The 13,319-nt window shown below is 42.8% G+C and overlaps 1 protein-coding gene across 2 annotated transcripts in view; it reads right to left on the bottom strand.

Moving 5' to 3' along the window:
• Positions 1-12,158, bottom strand: part of CYFIP1 (cytoplasmic FMR1 interacting protein 1) — a 74,729-nt gene extending 62,571 nt beyond the window's left edge. The window contains exon 1 of one of the 2 annotated variants that reach the window (XM_064646187.1): positions 12,002-12,158. The gene's annotated coding sequence lies outside the window, so the exon portion shown is untranslated. The remainder of the gene's footprint in view (positions 1-12,001) is intronic. The other variant, XM_064646186.1, reaches the window with a different exon arrangement.
• Positions 12,159-13,319: the final 1,161 nt, after the last annotated feature.

Here is a 13,319-nt window from a genome sequence, read left to right as displayed (position 1 = left end):
TTCTTCAGAAGATAAAGACACAGCAAGCAGAGGCATTTACTTCATATCAATCCTTGCTTTACTTTTTGGAAATAGGACTAATAAAGCTAAACTTCCCTCAAATAAACAAAAATAACTAAAATCTAAATCCCATTGCTGACAGGCATTCTTTTCCTTTGCATCACTCACTCAATGGTTTGACACCCTGAGATCACCTAAGCACCCTCACCCTGAAATCTTTAAGGATTTATCCTCACATGACCATCAGAGTGGCAAGACAGCAGTCTTCCCACTTGAAACATGGTGGATTGCAGCAGGGAACAATCTGGAGACAGATTTCCAGGTGGTTTTTGCTGTCAGCTTCTTACAGCACATCTTTTGCCACACTGTTGCATACTGGAAAGATCTAGAGGTGGACGCAACTGTGTCTATTCCTATCACATGCTCATCTGATGCTCTGAAAGTTGAACTTCCCTGGGAAATGAAAGAAGGGTTTTGCTGATACAAGATCTGAGGAGTGAGCAGTCAATGCTATGGATGATACCTCTCCCCAACACCAATATCACACATGGATGTGCAGCACCCAGGGTTGATAAGGTTCATCTCATTTAGGTAACAGCTCAGCTGTTCAGGGACAATGATCTTCTTCTATCATTAACCTCCAATAAAAATAAAAGTATAAAAGAGACAATGTCATAGAGCAACACACTTTCTTCAGCTTAACTTCAGCTGAATTACCAGAATGTCTCTAACAGTCTGAGAGCAAAATAAGCATCTTTGTTCAGCTGGGTCCTTTCGCTGCCCTGGCATGAAGTGCTGCAGCAAGCTAGTAGGGATAGATGAAAAAAGCAATGGATGAAATAACTTTCCTTAAATCATTCATCCCAATTTTCTCATTGACTGAAAAAGGGTGTTGAAAATTGAGGCATGTCCCATCTGCTCCTGAATGAATACCCCCACGGCAGTGAGAGCAGAGCACACATCTCAGAAAAAAGAAAAACAACAAACCAAAACAAAAATAAAAACAAAATTAAGAAATTTTCCAAAGCTTTTTCTTTCAGTCATTTAACCACAAGCTCCAAGAAAACTCAGACTTTAAATGAAGCATGAATCCATTCAAAATGCAGATAGTTACACTTCAAACAGCTTGAAACAGTTCAGGAAAAACACATCATATCACCATCACAACTGTAGGGCAAGTTCCCACCACTCGAGAGGAGAGTTTGGGGCCTCCAGTCCCAAAGGGCTGAATCAGCAGTTCTGGGCCACAGCTGGCAGCCAGGGGCCACACACCACACTCTGAGCTGGGATCAGCAAAGCCTGGCCCGCTCCAGCACAGTCTCTCTCTCTTTCCCCATTGTGGAAGAAGTTACCACAGCACATTCAGCCACGTGTTCCTGCAATTGCCCAAGTGGGGCAAGCAAATGTGCTGCAGCACACCCCACCTCCCACTGCACCCAGTAAAATGGGAGCTCTAGAAAGCAGCCTACGTCCAACACCAATACAACACATGCAAATATTAGCTTGAGAACACAGCCCAAGAAAGCAGAGGGTTTGGGGACATTCGAGGAATTGGTTTTGGTAGGAGTATGCTCTACGTAATCCAAAAGGATCTCGAATGCTGAAATTTTAAGTGGGAAAAATTATTTCATACAAAAAAATGGGGAAGGATCATGCCAAAGAGTGAGATAATTAAGGTGGAGTTTCAATGATTAACAAAAAATTGCTGGATTACAGAAATTTTAGAATATTTTCTGACTTTGCAGATGAGAACAGTGTTTCATTTGACTGAAAAATTATGTTGGGAAGGGATGCCCTATACCTATTTGCAAACCACTGGTCACATTTTGCTTTTAAATAGACATATTTTATCTACAACTGCTTGTACATGTTCCCAGGCTCAAAATAAGACAAAGGGGAAGCATGTCTGCACTTCAAACAGCACTTCCTTTGACATTGCCTCTCTTCTTTCCTAAGTCTGTGAAAGCATCTTTGAATTTTAAATTAAAACATAGTCTCAAGCCTGGCATGGATACTGAAGATTGCAATTGTTGTGCAATCCATTAACTGAAATATGTATCCATATGATTTCTTCTGCCTTTTAAAAACAGGCATAAATAAATAAACAAATAAATAAAATAAATAAATAAATAAATCTTACCCTATTTAAGAGGACAGAATTCTATGAAGAAAATCAGGAAAATTTTATGTACAGCAGTTAAAGGGGAAGAAGAGAAGAATATAATTTTAAAAAGGAGAAACAAAGGTATTCCACAGTCCATGCATTGAAGGAAGGAAAATCAAATGGAGATATATTTAAAAAGATGATTGAATGGCCTGCTGAATTGGGGTTTATGAGACCAACCCCAGTAAACTCCATGGAAACTAATGACAACATTCCCACAAGAATAGAATTGGTTTGCACGGCAGCACAATTTAAGTTTTATCCCTATAGCAACACAACATTTTCAGGTTTCTTCTGTCCCATTATCTCATTCTCCTATGCTACTGGCTTGCAGAAAACCAATTAAATCATTTTTCTATTAAGAAAATTTGATTCAATATTCTGTGTAATGTTTCTGCTCAAGTTAAACCATGAGACTCCAGTCACAAAGGGCCCTTATAAAGGGAAGAACTAACAAAAGGATCAGATTTCTTCTTCCGAGAACAGCATAGCAATTACTCTAATATTACATTTTATTTCAAACCTCCAAGATGTCCCTCAAAAATTCCCTTTTAGTTCTATTTTAATTAAATTTCAAACACCTTGGCTGTTCAACTGCTTACCTATCAATTCAGAGTGAGCAGAAAACATTTTAACAGCATGATAACTGAAGTGCTTCAGAGAACACCAACACACTGGATCTTCTCTGTTTGAATGCTCTTTTTCTGTGCTCTGGACAGCACAATCTGCCTTTTTGCCAAATGGATCAGCCTAAGATGTTCCTTTTGGGACTGGAGCTCCTTTTCGTTCCTAAGCAACAGATTTGCATAAGCTGAAGGAGCAAAGAAAAATGCTTTCCACATCATTTATTGGCCTGCCTGATTAAAGTAAAAGACAGAAGAAAGCAAACAGCAGCTGACAGTCCTTTGTGCAACAGCTTTGACATACTGTTAAGCTTTCAGAAATACGTCTGTGATTGGAATAAAAAAAAACGGTTCAATAGGTGAAAAAGGGAAAACAAAAATTCCAGCACTGAATTATCGCAACTCAACATCACAGTCCCAGAAGAATGGCCACATAATGGAAACAATTAATTTAGTCTTAGACTCCTACAGGGTGGTGTGGCTCACATCAACTGTTTTGCCTTGCCATTGGATGGGTGCAGGGAAGAAAGCAGGCTTCCAAAAGCAGGCACAGATTGGAGGGAAAGCATGAGGCTAATAGTGAGGAAGTTTTCCTTTTTTTTTTTTTTTTTGTAGAAAATCTCAACTTCCCAAAAAGCTGTTTGTGTTCAGTCATGTGTGAATTTTTCATGTGACCCACATTACTACCTGTCCAGCTTCTGTCCCCTGCAGGGAAACATCACAACAAGCAACCCCATCTCTTTACACAAGCAATACCTTCACTATGACTGTGCAAACAAGGTTCAAGCGCTCAGTGATACACCAGTCTTGTCACCTGGAAAAGTGAATTCTGAGCAGTGTCAGTGAGCAACAGTAGCACCATTTATGCAACCTAAAAGCCACGCTTTAATGAGTCAGTACTGTTCCTCCCTCCCACCCACATGATAACCAAGGTCAGGAGGACACTGCTGTAACAATGCTGTCACACAGCTGAAATGGCTTGCAGACACACTGACCACCAGGACTCAGATGACAATCAGTTACCCTTGTCAAGTAACTACAGCCATTCCCTTCCAACGTCCTGGATGAATCCAAGCATCTTTCCAATAACAGGAAGGTCTGACACTCTACTATCATCTCAGTAGGTTATGAATGGGGAGTCTCAGGCTCTTCAGACAAAGCCTGCATCAAGACTGGTGAGTCATGAAAGGACAGAATTGCCTTTCCTGATGCTTATCACCAGGTGTAGGTCTGCTAGCTCCTCCTTTTTATAGCACCAATAAGACAACTCTCCCACAAGTAGAGAAAATAATGCAACCCTAGCACTCCCATATCATAGCACAAGGCTGGAGTCACTGTGTCTTTGCTAGCAAGTCATCACAAGGCTGAGTTTATTTTTCCCTGCTGTTTTAGCAGCCAGCAGGAGCACACAGATGAGCACATACTAATTCTACAGCAGCAGCATCTGCACAATGCAGCAAGTAATGACCAGGTATGTTGAAGGGCAGCCAGGCCAGTACTGTGCACCTGCAGCATCATTCCACATCCTGAAGCTTTGGAGGAAAGATGAAACTTGCTGATGTTAAAATATAGGGTCAAATGCTATCCCCATGTAGGAATCTCAAGCACAAAATGCACACACTTCAAAAATGAGAATCTACTCGAGAATCCATTATGATGGTATGGGAGAGGCCTAAGCCTCTAAAATTTGCTCCAAAGGTATCCCACTCACATGAATAAGGAGGTAGGGCCTGTCAATGCAGCTTACTCTGCAGCATGCAACCCCCTCTGCAGCAGCACTTGTGCTACAAGAATTCAGAGGTGTTTCGCTTGGTTTGCTTTATCTGTTTATCTAAGTCTGACATTCAAGATAAAAGTCACAAATAAAAAAATAAAATTCTAATGTTGGTGGAGCTAGATGGATGAGGGAATTTCTCCTGATTTACTAATTAATTCTTACAGAGCTGAGTTAGTTCTGAGTGAACTAATTAAACTTATGTACAAAATGAACCTTCTTCTGCAATATTTGGTCTCTCTTCAGGCTGAAATAAAGTTAAAGATTTAAGCACTGTCATTATAGATTAGGTGTGCTGAGATCCATTTTGCTACACTTACTTGCCTCACCCTCTTAATACTGATATTAAATCTTTGAGTTGCACCATTTCATCTTATTTCTTCTTGACTAACTCACTCTCCTTTTCTTTTTTGTGTTCTTTTCCTCTCACCCAGTTCACTCCTTTCATCCCCTGTTTAATCTCTTCTGTTTGCTTCCAGTTTTGCTGTGCTGCTATCTCCTGCAGCTGTCCTCAATGAGCATTTCTTCCATACTTCTGTTCCTGGTTGTTCCTGCTGCTGCATGGGCGTGTTAGGAAGCAATGCTGCACAGCAGTGCTTTGGGGAAGACTGAAGTTTAGCTCAGAAGCCAAGCACTGAAGCACAGCGCTCACAGCATGTTCAGCAGTTGTGAAAAGCTCTCTCATTTCCTAGCAAAGATAACACTGCCCATGTAAACAGCCTGCAAAGAACGAGAAAGGAAGTGACAAGAGCAATAACCACCCCATAAAAGAGAGAAGAAGCACGTGCACATGGAATTAGGCTGGCATGGCTCAGACACAGCACCTTTCATCCTGCAGGAAGACTTCTGTCACAGATTGCTCATGCCCGTTCAATTCAGTGTGGGTTTGGTTGGCTGCCCTTTGTATGTTGTGTAAAGGGAGTGCTGTTACTTTAATCAAAAAGGGCACAGCTGTGGATGGTGGCTGTCATGTTACAGGTAAGAGAGATGAGCCACAAAGATAGGAAGGCAAAGGTCTGCAGTCTTTAGATTTCAATCTAAGCAACAACACAGCCCCTCAGCCTTAGACCAACTGTTTATTTAGAACCATAGAATGGCTTCAGTTGGAAGAGACTCTCTTCCTTAGCTCAGTTACAGAGAGGGTTGTAAGTTAGTCTTACGGCTTCTCAGTCGAGTCTGTTTGGCAACACCCCCACCTTTGGGAAGGACACCCACTGCATCACTGCTGAGGCCAGCTGTCCATGCAGGGGCAGCTCCGTAAGTCTCCCATTCCACAATGCCTCCACATTATGCATCCAGCTCCGTCTTACAGCATGTGCCCCCCAATGACACGGCAGGCATTAATTATATCCAGTGGGGGTTTTTTTAAATGCAAGCCTGCAGCTGAAGCTCTGGCTTCAGCATTGCCTTATTTTGACTTTAAAAAGTGAACAAAGGCCGAAATAAAAACTACTGTTTAAAACATGGGCTGTCTGCTGTCATTCCCACTCCTTTCCTCTACCTGTAAGTACTTGGTAAATACAACTCTCTCCACTTTCAGTTAAAAAAAATTACATGGCTTTATCTGAAAAATAAGCTGGAAGATATTTTAGGTGAATTTGTATTCTCTATGCTTAAAAGTAGCTTTTCTTTAACATCCGAATCAGTAAAAGTATAATGTACAATTTTCCAAAATTGTAGTATTAAAAAAAAGAAAAAAAAAAAAGAAAAACAAAACAGGCTTCAGAAGCTGTTTAAAAAAAATGTATCACTGTGTGCATTTCTGTGAGGTGAGTGTGAATCAGACAAGAAGCAAGTCATGATTTAATCATTTCCTTAAAAAAATAAAGGAAATACTATAGGAGAGGGTAGAAGGAAAAACAGAAATAAGTAAATAGCTTTTAGTTCTTTAGCTCTCTTTTTTCTCCAAAAGAGTTTATAATCTGTAACATTTTATACAAGAAAATAAGCCATTTCAGTGAAAATTAATCCAAAGCTTTACTTCTGATATCACCTGATAGGCATCCACATCTATCTTGAACTATGTGTCATGACAGTTTGCCTGAACTTCACATTCAGAATGTATAATTCAGTGTACTCCCCTTATTGATTTTATGTCACTGAACCCACTCAAAACAGTTAGAGTTATACTGAAAGAAGACTATAAATAAGTTCAGGTCAACAGCACTTTTAGTTCCTGTCAATAGTGTCCACATCTGTATCAGAATTAAAGTATTTTAAAGTGATGTACAGCACTACTGTATTTTTATCTAAATCCCAGAAATCTCTTCTACACCTGCAGTATATAAAGCAAGCATCTCCAAAAATATCTTGTACCATTTGCACACCTGGAATCACTACTTAGCATGTCAATTCTTAAGATTTGTGCCCTAACATAAACCCACAGTACTAGTTTTTAAATCTGATTATTTGTTTCTAAGACTAAAAGCACCATTTCATTTTTTTCTTTTACTTAGTAATATATTCTATATTAATTCATAAGAATATTACTGAGACTCAACTCTGTTAATCATTTGTAGAGAGTGTCATCTAGTAAGCATAAGTCTATAAACTGCCTGAATACTTAAGATGCTTTTCAGTGCAAAGGAAGGGGAATGGCATTTGTTTTCTCTAAATGAGCAACTATTGTCTCTAAAAAGTTTCTTGGTCATCCTACTACCTCCTAACCAACATTCCTTGAAAGCAGACCTGCAGAAACCAGCCATGTGAGAGGCTGGGTGAGAGTCGCCCTGTTAAACTGAGAAAATCTCCCAACATCTGGTTCAAGCAAGGAGAAATCATACAACTTTACTCCATGAGTAACTGCTTTGTAAACCAGGAGCACTCATGAACCAGGGAAAGGACAGCACCACAGACTGTTGCCCTGGCATTTACCTCTAGTGAAAGCAAGAACAGCAGTGCCAATTCCTCACATGTTACCTGATTATTTGAAATAAGAAAAGCTTTATTAAAGTCAACAGGTAGAATGTTCCCTCTTGTGGAGAACACTCACTTTCAGTTGTGCCTATGCCAGAGCAGCTGTCCCAGCAACGCACACACACAGAATCACAGAACAACCACACAACTGAAGGACCTCCACATTCGCCTTTACTTCTCTCTCATCGAGTTTCATGGGAACCTCACAGCATAACTCAGACGGTTGCAAATCCACATTTGGCAGACCACAGCTGGATATGTCCCACACAGGAGGTGCCCAGAAAGCAGGTCATTTAGCTGTGAAGGGATTCCCAGCCCAAGAGCCCTCTCTGAGCTCATCATGCCATTAGATTGATGCCCTGCTGCGGTCCCTGCCAGCAGGAGCAGAGGTCTGGCAGAATGAAACAGCTACAGAAGATGTGGAGAAGCGATATGGCAGCAGGGCATAAGTGCTGCTCCTAGTTACCCTTGGGAGCAGGGACCACCACCATCTATCAGCTAGGAAGGACTGGAGAGATGGGCTCTGTTTCCAACATGCTCAGCCAGATCTGCTCTCAACCTTAAATCACCTCTCCCACAATGGTCTTTATGTAGAAAGGCTACATAGCTATAAATTCATGTGCCATCTTGCTGACAGTCAGCTTGAGGGAAGGGGCATTTCTGCTGAGATGGCAAATGCCTGACAATTATTTGTGCCATACTTTACCACAAGTCTGCTTTTTACAGTTAAAAGTCTAAGACTGTCACTTTTCTCACAAAACTGAACTGTGTGAAGACAGGAATTTCCCCCCAAATGCACACATTTATGAGTGCACATATATTTATAGACATAACAGAGGTAAAGATGAAACAGTGAATATTGAAATAGAGAAAATCTTCTAAGTCTTATGAAGAAAACAAGCTTCAGGATTTTTGCCAGTGTGTTTACAAAAGATAAGGAGCTACCCAAAAGATCTTACATTTTTGGTGCCAAGAGATAGAAAGATTATCTGCTATTTTGCACCCTCTGTATTACTGTAGCAAGTCTCATCAATGCATCAGACATTAATTTTATCACTAGAAAGGCAGTGATGTGGATTAATGGAATTACACTTAAACAAAGCAGATCAATACGCACTCTGTTATCAGTATTACACAGCAAAGCGTGCCCCCAAGCCCTACAAACACAAGCTTCTAAGGGCAGATGCGCAGTAGAGAATCCTCATGTCTGCAGCTTAAAACATAAAGCACTAAGTTCTCAGGTTTTGTAGGTATACAGTCATATTTCACAATGTTGAAATGTCCTTCTTTCATGTTACTGTCTCAGTTCTGCACACATGCACAAAACCGACAAATACAGGGGGCTTTGATTTGTTGTGTATTCAAATAACAATGTAGTCAAAAAGTAACAAAATGTCCTTTAAGAATAAGGTCTGTCAGAGGCCACTCGTAACAAGGTACATGTTCTAAATATCAATTGTTTCCAAATCTGTTACATTTACTACTCTCTGTCTTCATCCCTGAGAACATGTTCACAGGGAAGCCCTGTTTAAATGAATTACATTCCCAGGCACAGGGATGGATCCACCCGAACCATTTCACTGGTCATGCACGCTTGGGTTGTGCCAAGCTCCCGCAGCATCCCTAGGTAAACAAGCACTTAATTTGGTTCAAGCATAATTGCTTATTAAGTTGGGGCTTGCCATAGTAACTGCAGCTATTTAAAAATATATAAACAATAGAAATTTAGAAACTCACAGAGTCACTGTTTCAAGAGCAGCAAAGTCAATCACACAGGTGACTTGCAATTCACCAGGATAAAACCTGCTGCCCAACATTCAAGTTTACTTTACAGCAAAGGAACCACTTCAAGGACTTGCCCTGAGAACACAGAGTAACAACTGTAAAATGAAACCCTCTTGATGTGCACATAAATAGGTGTGGAAATTATACTAAAATTAAATTTCTCTTCTATAGCATTGCAAGAAATTCAAGCAGCTTTCAGGCCAGAGGATGAATAAAATCAAATCCACAAAAAAGAACTTTGTGGGGATTTTTTGTTCCATCTTTTTGTTACAACCTTGCAGCTCAATTCCAACCACCCTGAATTTTCCACCTCACCTTGAATATCTTGGAAATCTTTGAGAAACAAAATTAAAAATAAAACAATCAGATGATTCCGACAAGAGTTATGATAAAATTTTAAAATCTACTCATGGGAACAAGCCACCTTCCAAGACAACTCTCTCACATCATGAATAAACAAGGTACTAGCCAAAACTTAAGGAGTATATCAGACAACATCTAATGTAAAACATGTAGCTGGAACAGATATCTGTTAATTATTTAATTACACTATAAAGTCTGTATAACCAATCGAGAATTTGTTGGTTTAAGCACAATGGACAATTTCCATCTACGGCAAGTTGAAGAAACAAGAGTTTTGTTAATGAATGCGTTGGATATTACAGGTACATCACTAAGGGACTACCAGTTTTTTTGTAAGTCACACATTCAGGAGTTAAGAATTGAAAAGTCTGGATTGTTTGGGGAACACTCCCTTTCTTGTAACAGAGATTTTTTTTTTTTTTTTTTAAACAACTTTGGTAATTCAGCTCCACTTCAGTTTAAATATTGTGACACCCATTAAGGTAGAAATTTTAAGTTAACAGAGATGACCACATTCCAAACACCACTCCGCTCTCCCCATCAGAACCCTCAAGAGAAACTGATAAACCCAAGACCTGTAAAGAAAACAAAGCCTTACCCATCTTCAGCGGGGCAGTTGGGGGGGAGGGCAGAGCTGGGAGTATTAGGGTATTTTTCTAAGACTCTGAGAGGTTTATTCTCAAAATAAATAAATTAGGTGTGACAATCTGAAAACCAAAGCATATTAGAGATATTTCACCAATTGCATAGTCCCTATTAAAAAAAACCATAAAATTCTAAACTGTTCCAAAGAAAAACTGCTGTACATTTTCTAGAGAGCAAGCTTAGATGATATTGGGACTAAGTCTTCCTGGTATACCCCAATGCTGTACAGACTGCTTCCTCCTCCTCCTTCCTGGCCGCTACAGAGACAGCCAGACTTCACAGACCCGGTTGCCTGGGAAAGCTTAAAGAGCCTTTTACACTAGATCAAGAGAAACTGTGTGTTTACAAATGTAAAAAAAAAAAAAAAAAAAAAAATTAAAGGTAAAAAGTGGAACTTAAATGAAGTCAAGAATCAGAACTTTAGTAAGGACTAGCAAAGCATTTTCTAGCATATAGCTCGGATATTCTCTGTCTGAGCATAAAACAGTTTAAGTACAAGTAATATAAACATAATTCAGAGATTGCAGGATTGCATTATAGTATTATTAGAAATTCCACTTTGAAAAACACACTAACCAACAACACTGCATGTGTATGTGTTCAGTAAGCTTATTAAAATAAAGTTATGCCAAATAAGTAACTGGAATGTAATAAGGACTGGAGTCACTCATTAGCCTAAGCTTTCCATTTCCCACAGTTTACAGCAAAGCCTGGCATGACCTTCTAATTAAGAAGAAATTCCTCCAGCTAGCTTTCCTTCCCCTTCAATAACGCGCACTCTCCAGCCAGCACTTCAGGCAGACTGGCTACATCCCACAAAGACTACTTCCTCCCAACAGCCTTCCCGGCACAAACACCTATTTACATGTCTGAATGCTACTCCAACCTGTCATCAAACGGCGCGGGAATAAAAATCAAGTCAATAAGAGCCTACTGAAAGGCAAGAACTATTAGCAGAGATGTTGATGAACTACAGGAATGCTCACGCAGATGAAGTGCGTGCCTGTCTTTGCTCATCAGAGGGGAGAGATGGAGTACCAGACCATCCATCTGGGGATTTTCCAACTTACATTGCTGCTTTCACTACAGCATAGTTACTTTAACTCGATAAATCTCAACTTCCTCACGAGGAAGTTATTCCATGTCCTTAGACAGGCACTATAGATCACCTCCTTCCTCTGAAGAGCAGGATGAACTTGCACAGGGCTTTCTACTTGTATTTTTTCCCCCTCTAACCCGCTCCAGGACAGCCTAGGAAGCACAACTCCGACCATCTTTGTTACAGACACAAGGGCTACGCGTGAGAGAGAACAAGACAAACCTTACACCCAAAAAATAAAACCAGAAATGGCTTTTAGGCGAGCACCCGCGAGGGACCCCTCCTGAGGAGGGGTCTGCCCGCTGCCCTCAATCCCGGCCGAGCTCCGCACGACCCTCCCCGCCGCGCCCCCGAAGCGCCGCCCGGCCCCGCCCGAGCAGCGGGATCGCCCGCGGCGGCACCGGCACCTCCCGGCCGGCGGGGAGCACCGAATACCGAGCGGGGGGGGATAAATAACCCGAAATATACGCATGGGACTCGCGGCCACCAGCGAGAGGGGGCGCGGCGCCGCCCGGCCCCGCAGGCGAAGCGCCCATGCTCGGGGAGGGGGCGAAGCCGTCCCGCGGCGGCAGAGGAGCGACACCCCCGGCTCGGCGGGCGGGCCGCTCCCGGCCCCGGCAAGCGCTGCTCACCCGCTCGCCGCCGGCTCCCGGGAACGGCGCTGCCCGGCGGCGGGAGGGGCCCGTCTGTCCGCCCGCCCGGGGGCTCCGCTCGGCCCAGCCGCCGCCGAGGGTCGCGCCGGCCCGGCGGCTCCGCTCCTGGGCCGCGCCCAGCAGGGAGTTTCCTGTCTGAGTCACTTCAACCGGGAGTTGCGCAGGGAAACACCCTTCCTGCCGCTCCAGCTCCTCCTCCTCCTCCCGCCTCATCCCAAACCTGCCGCCCCTTCCCGCCCCCGGCAGGCTCCGGCTTCGGCTCCTCCTCCTCCTGCCGGGGAGCCGGGAGTAATCCCAGGAATGCCGCAGGCGGCAGAGCTGCGTCCTGGACTGCCCCTTTGCTTTTCATGAAAGCGACGTTTTCCGTGCCCTACGCACCGGGAAATCTGTCACTAAGAACACAAAACCACGCCCAGGAGGACAGCGACCCCTCGTACTCGTAAACAAACCCGCCCCCGGCACCGCCCCGGCACCACCGTAGGGAAACCAGCGCCCCGAGGGCACCGGGGGCGCAGGACAGGGCACTGGGTTTTTTTCCCCGCTTCATAATTTTGGCAGCGTGGCGAAGAAAAGAGACCAACAGTAAGGATGAAAGACCTAACCTTAAAGAACCAAAGTGGATCCCGTGGGAAACCCCTTTAAATGTCCTGCAAAGGGTGCTCATACCTGTGGGGTTTATATCCAAAATAACCACACTTTGTTAAAATCAAAACCATAAAAAACTAGGCTGTTTGCTACTGTCTGTTGACAACCTCCCACTTTTCATCACCATGGCTAGGCTTTGCGAACGAACATTTGGGAAGGGCTCTACCCACATTTGTTACAAGCTCGCTGGTGGCTAAAAAGGCCAATGCGAGATAGACAAGTCCGGTTGCAAAAGGCACAGCAGAAAGACTCCTTAGGTGGTATCGGCAAGACACGATTCTTTCTGCATTGTCTTTTCTCCTCAAGAGTGATCCTGCGTGCATTCTCAAAAGCGTCAGCAGCGTTATAGATAGTGTGTCTCCAGACCACCCAATTGGAGGCCAGAGTAGACCAGTTATGTTGATCAATATGGCCAAGGCTGAGATGTTGTTTCAGGGAGTCCTTGTATCTCCTCTTCGGGGCTCCTCTCTTGTGGCAGCCAGTGGCAAGTTCACCACAGAGCACGATCTTAGGGAGGCGGTGGTCCTCCATCCTGGAGATGTGTCCTGCCCAACCCAGCTGTATTCTCAGCAACATGGCCTCAATACTTGTGACTGCTGCCTGTTCTAGAACAGACATGTTAGTCACATAATCTGACCAGTAAACCACAACA

Source organism: Pseudopipra pipra, chromosome 2 (genome assembly GCF_036250125.1).
Source record: "Pseudopipra pipra isolate bDixPip1 chromosome 2, bDixPip1.hap1, whole genome shotgun sequence".
Lineage (NCBI taxonomy): Eukaryota > Metazoa > Chordata > Aves > Passeriformes > Pipridae > Pseudopipra > Pseudopipra pipra.
This window is presented reverse-complemented; position numbering and strand designations above follow the sequence as displayed.